This window comes from Dendrobates tinctorius, unplaced genomic scaffold (assembly GCF_039654945.1).
Source record: "Dendrobates tinctorius isolate UK_male_01 unplaced genomic scaffold, ASM3965494v1 ptg000107l, whole genome shotgun sequence".
NCBI classification, from domain to species: domain Eukaryota; kingdom Metazoa; phylum Chordata; class Amphibia; order Anura; family Dendrobatidae; genus Dendrobates; species Dendrobates tinctorius.
Window position 1 is genome coordinate 17,076,323 of NW_027361775.1, and position 17,694 is coordinate 17,094,016.

General features: G+C 40.8%; 1 protein-coding gene across 3 annotated transcripts in view; it reads right to left on the minus strand.

Annotated features, from left to right (window-relative positions):
- DLGAP2 (DLG associated protein 2) overlaps positions 1–17,694 on the minus strand; it is an 824,782-nt gene that overhangs the window by 566,302 nt on the left and 240,786 nt on the right. For all 3 annotated transcript variants that reach the window (XM_073589202.1, XM_073589200.1, XM_073589201.1), the window contains exon 2: positions 5,974–6,006. The gene's annotated coding sequence lies outside the window, so the exon portion shown is untranslated. The remainder of the gene's footprint in view (positions 1–5,973; positions 6,007–17,694) is intronic.

Consider the following 17,694-nt stretch of genomic DNA (forward strand, 5'->3'; position numbering starts at 1 on the left):
AGACATGTACAGGCTTAAGCAGTGGGACACGTCTGGCACTGCAGGATCTGAGTCCATGGTGGCGTAGTGTGTTACTTATGGTAGGCCTTGTTACATTGGTCCCAGCTCTCTGCAGTTCATTCACTAGGTCCCCCCCCCGCGTGGTTCTGGGATTTTTGCTCACCGTTCTTGTGATCATTCTGACCCCACGGGGTGGGATTTTGCGTGGAGCACCAGATCGAGGGAGATTATCAGTGGTCTTGTATGTCTTCCATTTTCTAATTATTGCTCCCACAGTTGATTTCTTCACTCCAAGCTGGTTGGCTATTGCAGATTCAGTCTTCCCAGCCTGGTGCAGGGCTACAATTTTGTTTCTGGTGTCCTTTGACAGCTCTTTGGTCTTCACCATAGTGGAGTTTGGAGTCAGACTGTTTGAGGGTGTGCACAGGTGTCTTTTTATACTGATAACAAGTTTAAACAGGTGCCATTACTACAGGTAATGAGTGGAGGAAAGAGGAGACTCTTAAAGAAGAAGTTACAGGTCTGTGAGAGCCAGAAATCTTGATTGCTTGTTTCTGACCAAATAGTTATTTTCCACCATAATATGCAAATAAAATGAAAAAAAACAGACAATGTGATTTTCTGGATTTTTTTTTCTCAGTTTGTCTCCCATAGTTGAGGTCTACCTATGATGTAAATTACAGACGCCTCTCATCTTTTTAAGTGGTGGAACTTGCACTATTGCTGACTGACTAAATACTTTTTTTCCCCACTGTATAAATTTATGCTCTCAAAAGTTAATGTGGGGACTGCATGTGTTTTTTATTTGTTATTTATTTTGCTAACTTAGATAGCGCCATTAATTCCGCAACACCTTACAGACATTATCTTCTCTGTCCCCATTGGGGCTCGCAATCTACATTCCCTATCAGTTTGTCTTTGGAGTGTGGGAAGAAACCGATGACCCCAGAGGAGACCCACACAAACACGGGGAGAACATACAAATGCCTTGCAGATGTTGTCCTTTTTGGGATTTGAACCCAGGACCCCAGCACTGTACTGCTAACAGCCGATCCATTGTGCTGCCTATGTATTTTGACATGTTTTATGACAGTATTCTTAGATTAACTGATTGTGATATGTAAAAAAGTGCTTTAAACATGTTAGGCAGGTTTACTGAAAATGCAGCTACAGGGAGAAAATTAAGTTATATTCTCCCAGTAGCTACTTGTTTCCTTCATCAAGGTGGTATAGGGGGCTGTAACAGTAACTAGTCAATGATCGTAGCTTTAATCGTTCCCCTTGCACCTTTACTGATAGCCAACTTTGCACAGGCACGCTGCACACATGCTAGAGAGCAGGATGTCCATCAAGGTGCAAAGGAAATGAGGTCAATGCGCTCACTGTGTAGCGAGAAGTGACTGTACACTGCCCCTGCAATGCCCCAATGACTAGAGGAGTGTGGTGGCAGGAAGAATATCATTTTATTTTCTCCCTGTAGCCGCTCTTCCAGTAAATTACCTAAACATGTGTAAAATGCTATTTACCTGCTGTTAAATAGTATTTTACTAGCTGACAGGTTACACTCACTTTATCAACTGCCTGTCCTGTTAGAAACTAGCAATACAGCAAGCGTGCCTTATCACCCTAACTCCAATGACTAGGGATACTGATTTTCTTGGATTCAAATAGATGAACCAAGATTGTACATACTATTCTTAGATGCTAGAAATAAGCAGAATATTGGCCTTCTTCCAATGTGTGGTTTAAATCATGGTGTATATGGATCAAACAGGCTGGTTAAGAAGACTAAACACTAACCTTTTATTTCTTAACCATCTTTAGAAAATCTATGCCTAACATAATTGGTTAGATTATTCAAGTATTCATGCAGTCAGAATATATAGTCAATGTATACCTTTTAAAAGGGATTTTGGGGGTAAAAGTTCTGGCTTATACTTCGTGTGGACCATGGGATCGTATAAAATTTGATCAGCAGAATGAATGGTTATGGTGCATGTACAATGCCATGCCCCCTTTATTCAGCTCTAGTTATGGCCATGCATCAGCCATGCTGCTATTCCATTCCGCTTTCCTATAAAAAGGCTTGCAAAATTTTATTAGGCAAATGTCAACTCCACCAACACAGTATTAAAGAATCCAGTAATAGCTGATTGTAATTACAGAGACAAATTGTTAATGTAATTGTTCTGGGTCTTCAAAGTGCAAAGTAACTGGATGTGTCAAATTGCTATTTTCACATCTAATTACATTAGTTAAATGATAAAGTTACCCAAATAATATTATATCATACACAAGTAATTAAAGGAAAGGGTAAATCAGGACTATAATACATGCACATGACTTATTTTATCCCCAATCTAAAAAGTGGAATTATTCTTTAGGCATACAGTAGGTTATTCAATATCACCTACAATACAGTATATTCTTCTTTCACTTGCCATACAGATATGAAATGAGACAATAGATTTGAAGTTGGAGAACATATTGACTACATAGATCATTGGAAATTGTCTGCCCTTTCTAACAATGAAATGAATGTAATCACACCAGAATATATATATCACTCTGGAAACTTAAGGTGGAATAACTTCTAATGCATGAGAACATTTATTACGGGTTTGGAAAAACATTAAAAAAAATTCAATTCAGTTTTTGTCAAACTAAATATCTCCAAATTACAGTGCAATACTTATTACCATACATGCTGTGGTACCTATTAAAATCAGCATTAGGACAGTACAAGGTTTTTGAATAATGAAACATTAACAAATAATGGCACCCTAACAATGATCTCATCTTGAAATTTTTTTAACCAGCTAACATTGACTATTGTGAATATATTATAACATGGTATATGGATAGAACTATTAAGTTAAAACTGTATTTTCAACAAACTTTGCATAAATCAATAGTACAAGAGATTATAAGAGACTTTGTGATATATCTTATTAGAGAAATGTGCTTCCTTCTCCGCTTATCAGGTATACCATTCTTGCCCCCCTGCCTGCTTTCTAAACTTATCATCCACATTGCAAAACCTCAACTGAACTCTGTCTTGCTCAGACAAGATGGACTGTGGTTCATGTGACACAGCCCATTATACTCTATGGAAAGAGGAGGGATGAAGAGTGAGGAGCAGCCTAAGTATACAAGCAGAAGGAGAGAGATCATCATGAGATTTCTAACAAGTCTTTTACCCCAACCCAGAGTTGGATCTATATTCACACAGCTCAATACTGCTGTGTAATGTCCTCCATGCTGCTGTTGCTTATCTTATGGGTGCTAAAAGGGGAAGGAAGAACAGAAATCTGTGTAAGGGACATATCACAGCAAGTCTCTTCCCACCAGCTCAATTGCAAGTTAAGAGATGGAGCATGCAGAGGGGAAAGCTGTTGAAAATGCAAAATGCAAGTCATATAATAGCCATATATTAAATTTTTCTGTCATTTGTATGTTAGCTTTCTGACTGAGCACTCCGCCCTTCATCAAGCTGTGATTTTAATTACATCCAATCATTTTTTGGTTCCTATCCTCCTATAAATATAGGCTTTATCTTGTTATTAGCCAGTAGTTCACATTAGGCAATTAGAATAGGGACCCGTTCAATGAGATCACCTTGACGTTGGTGAATGGGCTCACATCTTTTGGCCAAATTTTGTGCTAAGTATCTCATAAGATTTTTCTAAATTCCAAAAGCCATTATGCTATTCACATTTCATATATTTCATATTTGATATGCCTTGATGCAATTGAGTGCAACCATTTCCTTATTTTGATAGCCATATATTATGTTATTCCCCATGTACAGAAAGGGCAGGTTATTCTGGAACGTTACTTGCTAGCCCAGTTCCCATGTAAACATTTGGCAAAATCTGAAATTAATTTTTCAAGCAGGTTTAGATCCAATTTTAAAAATTTGATGTCTCAAGATGATGATTGCTTAGGTTTTCTAAAGTCCCATGGTCTCCTGCATTGATTACCAACTCTAAATTACAGCATGAAATTCATATGCAAAAGTGTGCTCATACTGGGGAAGACGACCCATAGAAGACTTTGGAGAGGGGAAGAAGGAAGAGGAGCTGATGGAGGGAGACAGAGGCAGCGACAGATGAAGAGATAAGGTTGCAGGTTCTCACAGCTACACTGCTCAGCGCTTCTGTATAATTTCCTCCAGGTTGATGTTGCTTTTGAGAATATGAATCCCCCTAATCTGTGTATGGGATACATAAGAGTATATGACATGGTCGGAATGGTCTTCAGGTAAATCTAGGCCACTGACTGTGACACTTTTAACCTTGGCTCTGTGCCGAGTCACTATCTCCAGCAAGGCACAAGCTACCGCTGGCTTGTTATAGGCTGGCGCTATGCAGGGTACATCGAGCAGCGCCATGATGACATTTCATTGTGACAGCTGCATCCACTGCAAGACAATGTAGAAGAGAAGACAGCAACATCAGCTGCAGTGGATGGGGAACTGTAACAGGGGAGTGCAGCAAGGTTTTTTTTTGGGGGGGACTGATTGTTGTGTTCTACGAATGGGAACAACCTGTAATGTATATTCTCTGTGTTGAGTTTTTTCCTCCAATCAGCAAAATTCCCTGTTGTTGCTAAGTAGAATTAGACTGTGTGAAGATTGTCCCTATGTCCCTCCCATAGTTGGGCTCTGTATTAGGTTTCTCCTCCCTTCTTCTTCAGTTTAGTCTAAAGCAGCTCATTACTCAAGATGCATGTGTACTCCCCTGTACAGATTACTCCTTTTTACCTACTGTTCATTGTAACTAATACAAGATTATGAAAGAAAACGGCATAGTTCTCCTGGTCTTTCTATAGTTGCAGTGGCGGTCAAGTTAAACTGTCTGCGGACGCCTGGTGGTGTGAGTACGAGTTATACAATTATCTAAGCAGCTGATAATTAGAACACATGGGATTTGCAGCCATTAGGAAGAGGCAGAATACTGATTAAAAAACCTTTCCCAAGAAAAAAACAGAACACACAAATGGAATTAATGTCCAAAACTGCTTATTATGGGTTCCATTTTGTGCCCATTTTTAGACTGGAGAAAAAAGAGCATCAGCAGAACTTTTTTTGGACATTAATTCCATTTGTTGCTAAAAGGTGAATATATAAACAAAATGCCCGAATGGAAGTGTGAACATAATTCTACATAACCAGAGTCATGAACATGGCAAATACTGAATTTTCAGGTTTTAACCAGAGTATTCTTTTAAATCTGTAGCCTCTTGCTATCATTTTTTTATACCAGCTAAAAATGTTTATTTAAAATCCCTAATTTTTCTTGAATTGGGTTAAGGACCTCAATTTCTGTCTTAACAATTCAATATATTGTCTTGACATGCTAGGAAAATCCTTGACGTACTGCTACTCACATCTCAACCACTGCAAGGCCAAACATAAACTCACGGTAAAGACATCTCGTGATTTTTCTATTATCACTACAGAAAAGAATTGTCATTACACATCTCAGGATAAGTTGACCTAAGGACAAAGGTATGGGAGGATGGCACATGTACTTCTTTGCATTTTGGAAGTTGCAATTACTGCAGGAAAAATAATTGTCTGACATGTTATTATGGATGAAATTTGCCTTACAAATGAAAAGAATTTGCATTTATAGACCTTGTAGGACTCCACGGTAAATCAAGAATCTAAGATTAAGGAATACAGACAGTTTCTCCTATCCCGGGGCACAATAAATATACATATGTCGTCTCTTTCTATTACGAATCATTGTCAGCTTACAGGGTTACCAGAAAGGCAGAAGGTAAGCTGCGGTACACATGCTTTATACTACAGCCAGAAGATAGTCTGCACCCTAAAGCATGTACTGTTCTTACTCAATTTAATTCAATTGCTTAGTCATGTACTGGAGACTCTGGAAATTGGATTAGCAAATGTTTTTAGACAGATTACTATCACCAATATGATAGTGATGAAATCAGTGCACTCACCTTCAGGTTCACCACACAATGTGCATTGAGACTCTGTAAAGACAAGGAAACAAATGATAAGAATTATGCTTTTCTGGTACTGAAGTATTAAAAATGCACTTACAAAATAGCCATAATATAATTTACATAAAAGCAACATCTATAATACTCCTCTCACGTAATAAACGATTCGTATTAAAGTGGTTTTCTGGTGAAAAGAAGTTATCATCTGTCCATTGGATAGGGGATCACTTGTTGATTGTTGGGGGTCCGACCACTCGGATCCTCACTGATCAGCAAAATAGGAAACTTTTATCCCTATTACATTGGAGTGGTAGTGTTCATCCTTAATGTGCATTCCATTCATTCAATATGTGACTGTCGAGCACCGAGCTTGGCTTTTTCAGGCAGCCCAAAAGAGAATGAATGGAGCAGCTGTGGGATGACCAAACATCTCCATTACAAAATAGCACGGCAAAGTTCCTCATTGGATCTGTGAATAGGTGATAACTTGTTTTCACTTACAACCCTTTTAAGTTCAAATTAACCTATGTACCTGCAAAAGTGAGGATCCTGGATGATTAATGTCTCAAGCAGGTTCAGTTTATAAAATGTGTAAGTCATCTTTTGAAGAAATAGTGACATTTGGAATCAGACTGCTCAGCTGTCCAGGAGGCTACCAGATAGGAGGAAAGGTAGGATCTCCCATACTTCTCAAAGTGAACTACACCTTTCATACTGCTATGCTTGGGGGCAGTGGCTTGTAGAAAAGGCAAATGCAGAAATTAATTCTTGAATGCAAACAAAAAGAAACAGCAGAACCACTCCAAAGCAGAACCTCAATCACCACTGTAGATGTGAGTCCCCCATTGTTACTGAAATATAGCAGCCAAACTCAACAGATAAACGGTGCTCAGCTGAGAAAAAATTCATGTGTATCCAAAATCAATAAATGGTAGAAAAAACAATGGCACTCACTAAGTTGAAAGCAAATATTCAGTCCATTATTACACCATTCGCAGTGTGTTCAAGAGACAGGTGGACGTGCAGGTTCAAGGAGGCATGCGGGAATGGTGTAATAAAGGACTGAATATTTGCTTTCAACTTGGTGAATGCCACTGTTTTTTCTACCATTTGTCGATTTTAAATGCAAATTTAAAAAGGTATCTGCACAATGGTTTGAGGTCTACATAAAGCTGGGCCTGGTGTCTGTATTAAGGTGGTCTAGCATCTACAGCAAGGGGGACTATGTATCAAAGCAGTTTGCGATTTGTATATAATGGGTCTGGGTTATACTGTATATTAATGTGGAGGAAGGAACAGACTGGGTATCAGAGATTAAAGTGATAGAGTTAAGACCCCTATACACATTAGACTAAAGTTGGCTGAATCAACACATATATGGGTTCAGCCAACAGCCTAATGTTTATGCGCTCCCACTACAGATTATTGTCATGGAAGGTAGCAATTCAGCATGTCCAATTTCCTGCTGCCAATTCTTTTGTTCTCTAGAGATAAGCCACCGACAAAGAACTCTGGCAGATGCTCTTCCATAGAAAACACAGGAGCTTGAGGCAGAGCAAGTGTTCCTGTGTAACAGAGAGATGAGGCAGAGTTAGCTGCCAGTCGACATCTTTCCAAAAGTTTTTGAGGAGGCTTATGGCACTGTTCACATCTACATCAGAGGCTCATTTACACAAACAAATAACAGATTTAGTTTTTGAAAATGTACAAGATTGATGTACACATTTCTATAATATATTACAGGAACCAATTAATACGAGTCGTACTTTCATGTTTTTTTTTTAAATGCAAATGTTTCTCAGGGTTAAACACTAAGAAAAATGTCACACTCTATATTGTATTTTTAAGCTGACTACAATCACATACAGTGATTAGATTGTTCTTTTTCATTTTGAGATTATATTTGTTCCAAATGACAGCACACTTCAACTACAATAGAGTGAAGCAACATGAGACCAGGTATTACAGTATATAAGGTGTATGATGATCAAAGTCACATACCGTGGGCTATATTTATAAAAATAAAGGGTGTAATTCATGCCAAATATTATGTATACTCATGTCAATTTCACCACTCCTTATATATCAAATGTCACACCTTAATAATCCTTTTGGAGCTAAATACACCGGCACAGTTTATTACGTGTGTTAGTTGGTTCACTTTACAATTTTATAAAATAGCAGGATATCAATGTGTCAAATGTTGCACGCTAATGCATCAGTACTGAGTCGGCGTCGTTACAGCTGCCGCTCATCATGTACTGAGCGATGACTGAAGCCAAGTTGGCCCTCTATGACTAAAAGCTGGAGGCTGATGGGAGGAATAAATAACTAAAAGCTGGAGGCTGTTGGGAGAAATAAAGGTAATTTCCTCCCCATAGCCGGGATTTCATTGCAGCAGTCGCATGGCTTTAGAATGCTATTAACCTGTAAATTAAACCAATATCTGCAGGTTAATAGTGTTTTTTTGACAAGATAGGTTACCTTTAAATTCTGCACAAATTGTGACTTTTATTCATGTTAAAAATTAAGACTGAAACATAAATCTGCAGTATATTTCAGCAAGACAATACTAAACCATATACTGCATCTTTAACAGCATCACTTTGCAGAAGAGATTGGGTGATGAACCGGCGTGCCTGCGGTCCAGACCTCACCCCATTAGAAAACATTTGGCACCTAAAGAAGCAAGAAATCCAGCAAAGGAGACCTAGTTTGTTGGGCAGATAAAATCCTACATCAGACAGTGTTGCGAGTGTGCCATGTTGCTTTCACAGAGAGCATTCTCCCTCTGTAAAATCACTTAAATTTTGCAGAAACTATTGACCACAGTATCCAAGTAGTTAAATGGATCTGAGCTGGCCAAAGACTGTTACATGAGGGAGTCCACATTGTGTTATAGTACAGTAGCTGCTGTGCAAAAGTACAGAGTTAATTTCCAATTGTGGGGGATCTGAACAGTGAGGCCCTCTTCCCACCCCCATATCATATATGGGAAATGTCAAACCATGGAACTTCTGGAAACATCAAGCTGGAGTTGAATGGAGATGAAGTAGGGTAAGATTTTCCTAGCATGGGTGACCCTTCATATTCTTTATACCCATTCTGGCAAATAATGAGGTTTCAAAGGTCAGGTCCTTTTAATTAGACATTGATGGTATATCCTAGCAATACAGTGCCATTCTTTGTATTGAGACAACCCTTTCAAGTGAGCTTATGATGGAGAAAAAAATTCCAGAGAATTCCAGCATTCAAACCCGAAATGATTTTTCTTAAAATAATTTCTTGCTTTCTTTCAGGTGCTCAGTCAGGCTGTCATTGACACATATTTGATTCAGAGACAAATGATGCTGCTGACACAATGTAATAACTTCACAAAAAGATAGGAGAGTTAGATCATTCATCTGAATATGTTAAGATACATTTTAGTGTTGATTATGTAAATTCTAAACCATGATTTTTGGGAACATTGGAAATATAATGTTGCCCTGTCAGGGTAAAAATTCGAAAATAAGGCCTTGGATGGAAGTCTATGTGAGTGCAGAATTCCGCATCTTCTTGACCTGTGCAAAGCACGATATCAGGCTTCATCAGTGACTGGGCAGTCACACAAACACAAGTATAAAATGTGCATACTTCTGGCCACATTCCGACCAGACAAGCTTGACACCACTCATTTTATTTCTATTGAGCAAGGTCACGCACATCCAGATAAAATGTGGCAGAAATTATGCAAATTGCATACTTGTGGTAATGTGACCATCCGGTCTTGCCGCAGACGCCGGAGAATCCTGACAGGGTGTTGTGTACACACTGTAAGGATTTAGAAGACTGTAGTCACATTGAGTGACTGCAGACTTTTTGCAAAAGGCCGCACAACCCCTTCAATCATCATTAACTGTTTTGGCTTATAAGTAATCATTGAACCTATGAGAGATGACAGAGCTATTTAATAGGTATTAGCTCTCATTTCTAACACACATATCCATTTTTATTAAACATGTTCAAAAAATCTTTTTAAATGTTTAATGCCATCTAGGTTTTCAGATAAACTAAATGAGATCTTCAGGCTTCCCCATTATTAATGCTCATCTTCCTCAGACCACGAGTGGTAGGTACCTGATAATCTTTGTTTTCTCACTGGTAGTTCAGTTCCTTGGAGAGTATTTTAGATCTACTATTACGGCCTGTAAATCTACTTTCATTATTCTGACTTACTGGTGAGCCGGTGGTTATCCAGTATTTCTAAAATGTTGGACAGCAGCAACAGATCAAAGGTAAAACAATTTTGTGTGCACATCTCAAACATGTATGAAACCAAATACTAGTATCAACAGAAAGGTTTACAAAACAGAGGCTGGCCAACCCAACCACAACCATCCTTCCATGAAGACCTTACACCAATGACCTAAAAAGGGACCAGTTTTTCTCTTATTTTAGTCCTGCTGCTGTCCTTAGTATTCCATTTTTTGCATTTTTAAAACCCCTCAAATTGTCCCAGAGGATCTTGTATTAGGTGCCAATTTTATGGTCTTTATATAGAGGGCGTGGCTCACATGGTAATTATGCACAGCACAATAAAACCACGCCCCCAGAGAATCCTGATAACAACGCCCCCTTGGTAAAGACCTTAAAAGTTAGCACTAAATTAAAATCCTCATATCTCTGGAAACGTATGGGGGATGTAATAAAATGAATTAACTAAATACGGAGAGTAGTGGGAATATAATATAATATAATATAAAGAGAGCAAAAACTGGCCACTTTTGACCTGGTGACACGGGAACCTATAGATGTTTTGTTCACCAGTGATTAAACAAACCAAAACACTGGTAGGTGGTAGTGGGTCAGAAACACATCGCTTGTGGTTAGCAGTGGGTCAGAACCACATCACTGGTGGTTAGCAGTGGGTCAGAACCACATCACTGGTGGTTAGCAGTGGGTCAGAACAACATCACTGGTGGTTAGCAGTGGGTCAGAACAACATCACTGGTGGTTAGCAGTGGGTCAGAACAACATCACTGGTGGTTAGCAGTGGGTCAGAACCACATCACTGGTGGTTAGCAGTGGAATCACTGGTGGTTAGCAGTGGGTCAGAAACACATCACTCGTGGTTAGGAGTTGGTCAGAACCACATCACTGTTGGTTAGTAGTGGGTCAGAACCACATCACTGGTGGTTAGCAGTGGAATCACTGGTGGTTAGCAGTGGGTCAGAAACACATCACTCGTGGTTAGGAGTTGGTCCGAACCACATCACTGGTGGTTAGCAGTGGGTCAGAAACACATCACTGGTGGTTAAAAGTGGGTAAGAACCACATCACTCATGGTTAGCAGTGGGTCAGAACCACATCACTGGTGGTTAGCAGTGGGTGAGAACCAAATTACTGGTGCTTAGCAGTGGGTCAGAACTATAATGCTGGTTGTTAGCAGTGGGTTAGAACCATATTGCATAAGTGCATATCACTGTCACTTGGCTCATGATTTGGAATCATCACAATATAAAACCTTCTTGACATTTTTTTACTAAATTTGTTTTTCTTTTAAGTCTATAAATTGTTAATTTCAGTGATTTAAGATGTCTGATTTTTTTTTGGAACATAGTTGATATCTTTGCAGTACTTCATGTGACTGCATAGCACCAATAATTTAAATATGGTTCTCAAACTAAATAAGATTGTAGACTCTGATGTAAAGTAAGCATGTCCTGAAAGGTACAGTATATGCTTTATTTAAATAATATGATATCATTAACAGTTAAGGCCCCCAGGACACACATGGTGATGTCAGCAGCAAAAAGATTAGAAAAATGCATTAATATTATGCTTTACTTACCTTCTCTACACTATGACTTCATTTTACAGAGCTGAATTTATATTACTTTCCTGAAGTCCATTAACAAGATATATACTGTATATTTTCTAATGAATAGTATTGCATTGAGGATGAAATGGGAATGCTAAAGTAGATGCTATAAATAAAGTGGCATTGTTAGGAATCTGGTACTCACATCATTTCATGGCTCATTACCTTTTTAGGGTGAAACAGATTCTCTACATTAATATACCTTTAAAATTACAAATAAGTAGAGTTTAAAAGGTGTCTGTCAACCCCAAAAGGCTAATTAAACCACTTATACTGGTTTGTAAGGAACTCAGCACGTACCCTATATTAGAGATTTTAGTTGTGCAGTTGTCAGCAAAAGATTTACCGTATATACTCGAGTATAAGCCAACCCGAGTATAAGCCGACCCCCCTAATTTTGCCACAAAAAAACTGGGAAAACTTATTGACTCGAGTATAAGCCTAGGGTGGAAAATGCAGCAGCTACTGGTAAATTTAAAAAATAAAAATAGATACCAATAAAAGTAAAATTAATTGAGACATCAGTAGGTTAAATGTTTTTGAATATCCATATTGAATCAGGAGCCCCATATAATGCTCCATACAGTTCATGATGGCCCCATAAGATGCTCCATACAAAATACGCCCCATATAATGCTGCACAAAGGTTAATAATGGCCCCATAAGATGCTCCGTAGAATAATATACCCCATATGCTGCTCCATAAAGGTTATGGCCCCATAAGATGCTCCATAGAATAGGCCCCATATGCTGCCCCATAAGATGCTCCATAGATTATGCCCCCATATGTTGTCCCCATAAGACGCTCCATAGATTATGTCCCAATATGCTGCCCCATAAGATGCTCCATAGATTATGCCCCTATATGCTGCCCCTAAAAGATGCTCCATAGATTATTCCCCCATATGCTGCCCCCATAAAATGCTCCAAAGATTATTTCCCCATATCCTGCCTCTATAAGATGCTCCATAGATTATTCCCCATATGCTGCCCCTATAAGATGCTCCATAGATTATACCTGTATATGCTGCCCCCTTAAGATGCTTCATAGATTATGCCCCAATATGCTGCCACTATAAGATGGTCCATAGATTATGCCCCTATAAGATGTTCCATAGATTAAAAAAAAAAGAGAAGAGAAGCCAGCGTTGCCAAGGTCAGAACGCATAACATAAAGTGCATTTGCACATAACATCTAACTGTATTCAAAATGAGATATTTAGCAAAAAAATTGATCAATTCAATTGAGCCACCCCGCCGCGCCAAGGCAATCTCATGTGGGGGGTCCTACTCTACGTTTTTAATAAATACTGTGCCATTACGGCCTCCTAGATACATTAAAAGCAAGACCACTTTAAATGCAATCCGTACCTGAGCATTTCTGGATCGCTCCCATGATGCCAGAAAAGGCAAGTGCGGATGAAGGCCAACCAGGTCTGAATGCAGACGTGTCAGGTTTAGCCTCCACACATTGCCTGACCAGCAAGCATAGATGAAGGGCAATGCAGGTTCAGATACAGGTGCACAATTAAATAAAGCTTGGGGCAGGGTGGGGCTGCCGTGTATGTGTGCACAGCAGCCTAGATCCATCACAGTGAACACAGAAAAAATGGCGAACACAACCCAGCGCGCACGGCAACAGTGGTGGTCAGCCACATACCAATGTACAAAAAAAGAGTAGAGAAGCCAGCGTTGCCAAGGTCAGAACGCATAACATAAAGTGCATTTGCACATAACATCTAACTGTATTCAAAATGAGATATTTAGCAAAAAAATTGATCAATTCAATTGAGCCACCCCGCCGCGCCAAGGCAATCTCATGTGGGGGGTCCTACTCTACGTTTTTAATAAATACTGTGCCATTATGGCCTCCTAGATACATTAAAAGCAAGACCACTTTAAATGCAATCCGTACCTGAGCATTTCTGGATCGCTCCCATGATGCCAGAAAAGGCAAGTGCGGATGAAGGCCAACCAGGTCTGAATGCAGACGTGTCAGGTTTAGCCTCCACACATTGCCTGACCAGCAAGCATAGATGAAGGGCAATGCAGGTTCAGATACAGGTGCACAATTAAATAAAGCTTGGGGCAGGGTGGGGCTGCCGTGTATGTGTGCACAGCAGCCTAGATCCATCACAGTGAACACAGAAAAAATGGCGAACACAACCCAGCGCGCACGGCAACAGTGGTGGTCAGCCACATACCAATGTACAAAAAAGAGAAGAGAAGCCAGCGTTGACAAGGTCAGAACGCATAACATAAAGTGCATTTGCACATAACATCTAACTGTATTCAAAATGAGATATTTAGCAAAAAAATTGATCAATTCAATTGAGCCACCCCGCCGCGCCAAGGCAATCTCATGTGGGGGGTCCTACTCTACGTTTTTAATAAATACTGTGCCATTACGGCCTCCTAGATACATTAAAAGCAAGGCCACTTTAAATGCAATCCGTATGCACTTTATGTTATGCGTTCTGACCTTGGCAACGCTGGCTTCTCTTCTCTTTTTTGTACATTGGTATGTGGCTGACCACCACTGTTGCCGTGCGCACTGGGTTGTGTTCGCCATTTTTTCTGTGTTCACTGTGATGGATCTAGGCTGCTGTGCACACATACACAGCAGCCCCACCCTGCCCCAAGCTTTATTTAATTGTGCACCTGTATCTGAACCTGCATTGCCCTTCATCTATGCTTGCTGGTCAGGCAATGTGTGGAGGCTAAACCTGACACGTCTGCATTCAGACCTGGTTGGCCTTCATCCGCACTTGCCTTTTCTGGCATCATGGGAGCGATCCAGAAATGCTCAGGTACGGATTGCATTTAAAGTGGTCTTGCTTTTAATGTATCTAGGAGGCCGTAATGGCACAGTATTTATTAAAAACGTAGAGTAGGACCCCCCACATGAGATTGCCTTGGCGCGGCGGGGTGGCTCAATTGAATTGATCAATTTTTTTGCTAAATATCTCATTTTGAATACAGTTAGATGTTATGTGCAAATGCACTTTATGTTATGTGTTCTGACCTTGGCAACGCTGGCTTCTCTTCTCTTTTTTTGTACATTGGTATCTGGCTGACCACCACTGTTGCCGTGCGCGCTGGGTTGTGTTCGCCATTTTTTCTGTGTTCACTGTGATGGATCTAGGCTGCTGTGCACACATACACAGCAGTCCCACCCTGCCCCAAGCTTTATTTAATTGTGCACCTGTATCTGAACCTGCATTGCCCTTCATCTATGCTTGCTGGTCAGGCAATGTGTGGAGGCTAAACCTGACACGTCTGCATTCAGACCTGGTTGGCCTTCATCCGCACTTGCCTTTTCTGGCATCATGGGAGCGATCCAGAAATGCTCAGGTACGGATTGCATTTAAAGTGGTCTTGCTTTTAATGTATCTAGGAGGCCGTAATGGCACAGTATTTATTAAAAACGTAGAGTAGGACCCCCCACATGAGATTGCCTTGGCGCGGCGGGGTGGCTCAATTGAATTGATCAATTTTTTTGCTAAGTATTTCATTTTGAATACAGTTAGATGTTATGTGCAAATGCACTTTATGTTATGCGTTCTGACCTTGGCAACGCTGGCTTCTCTTCTCTTTTTTTGTACATTGGTATGTGGCTGACCACCACTGTTGCCGTGCGCGCTGGGTTGTGTTCGCCATTTTTTCTGTGTTCACTGTGATGGATCTAGGCTGCTGTGCACACATACACAGCAGCCCCACCCTGCCCCAAGCTTTATTTAATTGTGCACCTGTATCTGAACCTGCATTGCCCTTCATCTATGCTTGCTGGTCAGGCAATGTGTGGAGGCTAAACCTGACACGTCTGCATTCAGACCTGGTTGGCCTTCATCCGCACTTGCCTTTTCTGGCATCATGGGAGCGATCCAGAAATGCTCAGGTACGGATTGCATTTAAAGTGGTCTTGCTTTTAATGTATCTAGGAGGCCGTAATGGCACAGTATTTATTAAAAACTTAGAGTAGGACCCCCCACATGAGATTGCCTTGGCGCGGCGGGGTGGCTCAATTGAATTGATCAATTTTTTTGCTAAATATCTCATTTTGAATACAGTTAGATGTTATGTGCAAATGCACTTTATGTTATGCGTTCTGACCTTGGCAACGCTGGCTTCTCTTCTCTTTTTTTGTACATTGGTATGTGGCTGACCACCACTGTTGCCGTGCGCGCTGGGTTGTGTTCGCCATTTTTTCTGTGTTCACTGTGATGGATCTAGGCTGCTGTGCACACATACACAGCAGCCCCACCCTGCCCCAAGCTTTATTTAATTGTGCACCTGTATCTGAACCTGCATTGCCCTTCATCTATGCTTGCTGGTCAGGCAATGTGTGGAGGCTAAACCTGACACGTCTGCATTCAGACCTGGTTGGCCTTCATCCGCACTTGCCTTTTCTGGCATCATGGGAGCGATCCAGAAATGCTCAGGTACGGATTGCATTTAAAGTGATCTTGCTTTTAATGTATCTAGGAGGCCGTAATGGCACAGTATTTATTAAAAACGTAGAGTAGGACCCCCCACATGAGATTGCCTTGGCGCGGCGGGGTGGCTCAATTGAATTGATCAATTTTTTTGCTAAATATCTCATTTTGAATACAGTTAGATGTTATGTGCAAATGCACTTTATGTTATGCGTTCTGACCTTGGCAACGCTGGCTTCTCTTCTCTTTTTTTGTTCCATAGATTATACCCCTATATGCTGCCCCATAAGATGCTCCATAGATTATACCCCTATATGCTGCCTCCATAAGATGCTCCATACATTATGCCCCCATAAGATGCTCCATAGATTATGCCCCATGTGCTGCCCCCATAGTATGCACCATAGATTATGCCATGTGCTGCCGCTGCTGCATTTAAAAATAAAAAAATGACATACTCACCTCTCCGTCGCTGGGGGCCAGGTGCCGGTGTCACTGCTGACACCTGAGATATTCACCTGTCCCCCGGTCCATCACTGCTTGCTGCTGTCTGCCACATCATCTGTCAGTGACGTTCAGACTGCAGGGGGCGCGGTGCGTGCTAACCACGTCACCGCACCCTCTACTGTCTGAACGTCACTGACAGATGACGTGCCAGACAGCAGCAAGCAGCGATGGACCCGGACAGGTAAGTATCGCTATACTTACGGGTCCTGGCACGGTCTCTGCAGCCCTCAGCTTCTCCGCCATCTCCCTTCCTGCTTTCAGTGGTCGCGTGGTACCGCTCATTACACCTCATTAATATGTGCATATTCATGAGTGTAATGAGCGGTACCATGTGACCCCTGAAGAAAGGAAGGGAGATCGCGGAGAAGCTGGGGGCTGCAGAGACCGTGCCAGGACGGGTAAGTATGACCTGACACCCCCGCCCCCCATCCCCCTCCGGCCCCCTGGTGTATATGACTCGAATATAAGCCGAGAGGGGGACTTTCAACCCAAAAAAATGGGCTGAAAATTTCGGCTTATATTCGAGTATATACGGTATTTTGTATGTTTTTTTGCAAGTAAGGGGTCTTCAGTGCAGAGTCACTAATTGAGTTCAGGAAGCACTGTCAATCAAGATTTAACCAAGTGATTAGTATACAAATTGAGAGGGTGTAAAGGCGCACGGAGCCCTTGGCTATGGAAAAAGGTGCACCAAAAGACAATCATATATACACAAAAATAAACCATTTGCTAATCCGGCAAATAAACCACCAAAATGTATACAACAGGTATAATTTATAGGATCTGAGTCCCTTACAGGCCTGTGTAAATGGTTTAACTATTTGCTTTTTGGGGGTGACATACTTCCTTTAAATTTGGGTGAAATTTGGCATGCCACCTCTCCACCCACAGGAGCAGAATAATGCTCATGTT